The sequence below is a fragment of the Sciurus vulgaris genome (genome assembly GCF_902686455.1).
Source record: "Sciurus vulgaris genome assembly, chromosome: 13".
NCBI lineage: Eukaryota > Metazoa > Chordata > Mammalia > Rodentia > Sciuridae > Sciurus > Sciurus vulgaris.
The window spans coordinates 15761727-15764287 of NC_136474.1; the positions used below are offsets into that span (position 1 = coordinate 15761727).

The following is a 2561-nucleotide window of genomic DNA, read 5'->3' on the forward strand; positions in this document are numbered from 1 at the left end:
CCTCTGGAGGATACCCACATTCAAACCATCACACTTCAGAAACAATTCTGCATCAGTGAGTTTAAAAACCACATCCAAAGCTGCTGTCTTCAAGTTTGAAATAGCCTCTGAGGACGGCACATCACGGAGAGTTTCTCACCGAAAAACCAGCCGCCCTGGAGGGAGAAATCAGCAGCTTCTGGCCCAAGTTCCTGCGGCATGCCCGCCACAGTCGGACACAACCCCTGCCCACTGTGCTACTTCCGATCATCTGTGGTTTAGCGAGCGCTTGATGGCTTAGTAGAAATTAAGAGCCACTAAGGACCCAGCCGGATTTGGAATCTGATGACTCGTCTGCACGGAAACACCTTAGTGAAGAATGGTAAGAATCACGATTTGCTCAGGGGAAATACTAATGAATACTTTTTCAAGATTGTGCTGTTAAAGTTCATGCTGGATGTATTTTAAACTTAAATTTCAGCCCAGCATGTGCACCCAGCGTCCGTTAGGGGGCCTTCGCTGATGGGAACGTGTGTGCGGAGCAGGGTGCAGACAGGGATCCTCCGAGTGGAAGGGTAAGGGGAGAAGTGACCCCAGGTCATGATCTTACCCGAATCAAAATGTGGATATGGGTGCTGGCAGTCCGGGCGCTGCGAGCGGGGCGCCCTCGGGCTGCCGGCGCCCGGCCGGTGGCTCAGGGCTGGGCGGGCTTCTCCGAGGAGGAGCTGAGGAGGCTGAAGCAGAACAAAGATCCATTTGAACCACAACGCCATCTCCCTGGGATAGAGCAAAGCCAGAAACTTGGACTTCAAGATGGACCAGGCTCATTACCTCCGGAGCAGCTACTTTCTGCTCCAAAACAGACTTAACACTCAAGACCCACATTCTCCCCCCCTACTCTTCCTAGTCCTCTTACAGTCCCCTCTCCTGCTGGTGATGGAAAACCACAGGGTATTAAAAGTCAGGGAAGGGAAGCAGGACTCGAGAATTCCCATGGTGGTCACAGGAAAGTCGAGCTCCTACCCCCAAAGCCAGATTCCAAATTGGAGAGAAAGAAAGTGGAATTGTTAGCAAGAAAAATCTCGTTGGGAAGTCCTCCAACAGGAACAGCGACTAATGGAAGAAAAAAATAAATGTAAGAAGCTCTTTTGGCTAAAGCAATTGCAGAAAGATCTAAAAGAACTCAGGCAGAGACCATGAAATTAAAACGGATCCAGAAGGAGTTGCAGGCTTTAGATGACATGGTATCTGCTGACACTGGAATCCTCAGGAACCGGATTGATCAGGCCAGCCTGGACTATTCATATGCACAGAAGCGATTTGACAGGGCCGAAGCTGAGTACATTACAGCAAAGCTAGATCTGCAGCGGAAGACTGAGATAAAGGAGCAACTCACTGAGCACCTTTGCACAATCATACAGCAGAACGAGCTTCGGAAAGCCAAGAAGTTGGAGGAGCTGATGAAGCATCTGGATGTGCAAGCTGATGAGGAGACCTTGGAACTCGAGGTAGAGGTGGAAAGACTGCTTCGTGAACAGGAAGCAGAAGCAGGGAAGCATGAGGCCCTTGGAGAGAGGCCACGTCAGTCTGCTGAGGAGAGTGCCAAAGAGGACAAAAAGCCACAGGAGCAGTCTGCTTCCCTGGAGGTAGACAAACAGCGTGCAAGTTCTAGCAGCTTCCCCCATGTGAGTCCAGACTGCCCAAACCAAGGGGTCAATGATGTGCCAGCTGCTCTGGCCACATGAAGGGCCAGTGTTCTTTTTAGCTAATATGATGTTCAGTGAAGTATATTCTCTGCAATAGATTATGCCCTGGTCTCTTAAAAGGGCCTCTTTAAAACTTAATTTTTGAATCTGTGATTAATTTTAGTAGGGTAACATGTTTGGCCATTGCAGAGTCCCAAATGATGATCGTCTTATAGCAGGGGCATATTTCACCCTGATTTCAACCAGTTGTTCCTTTCACCCTTACTACTGGGTTAAATAAGTGTCTTAAAGGATGAAGAGCATGAGACCCTTGACTCAAGCCCCAGCACCACAAAAAGAAGAAAAGGGTAGAAGAAAAAATACATGGTTAGAGTAATTTTAGACCAAGTAAATACAGAAAGTAAATTTAAAATGACACTCATTACCTAATGACACTCTAACTTCTCCTGGGAGAAGTGTTGAAAATGGAATGTAATCAATTAAAGACACAAAAATTAATGCATGAAGAGTGGAAGATCAGGTCTTCCTGATCTTACTAGAGTTGTAAAATTCAACTTGGAAATAGTAGTTTATATACCAAACTACATAGTATGTGCTATAGTATAGTGTATGCTATGAAGAGTAGTTTTATATAAAGAACAAAACCACTTTAGGCAACACTACTTTTGTCTTTAATTGGCCTTTAAATGGTTTTAGTTTACCATCTGAATTTTTGTTAGTTGATAAACACACATATATGTATATAAAAGTCCTATGTATGTGTAACTTTACTTTTAATTTATTCTCTTTTTAAATAACACATTGATCAGGTTAATTTGGACAGTGAAAACATTTCTAACATAAGGCTGAAAATAATATGGAAGATCTTATTGCTAT

General features: G+C 44.9%; 1 pseudogene across 1 annotated transcript; it reads left to right on the forward strand.

Moving 5' to 3' along the window:
* The first annotated feature begins 599 nt into the window (after window positions 1–599).
* On the forward strand, window positions 600–2327 carry LOC306642579 (RAB6-interacting golgin-like; annotated as a pseudogene). Its single transcript has one exon. The product of its transcript is annotated as an RAB6-interacting golgin-like (transcript).
* The last annotated feature ends 234 nt before the right edge of the window (window positions 2328–2561 follow it).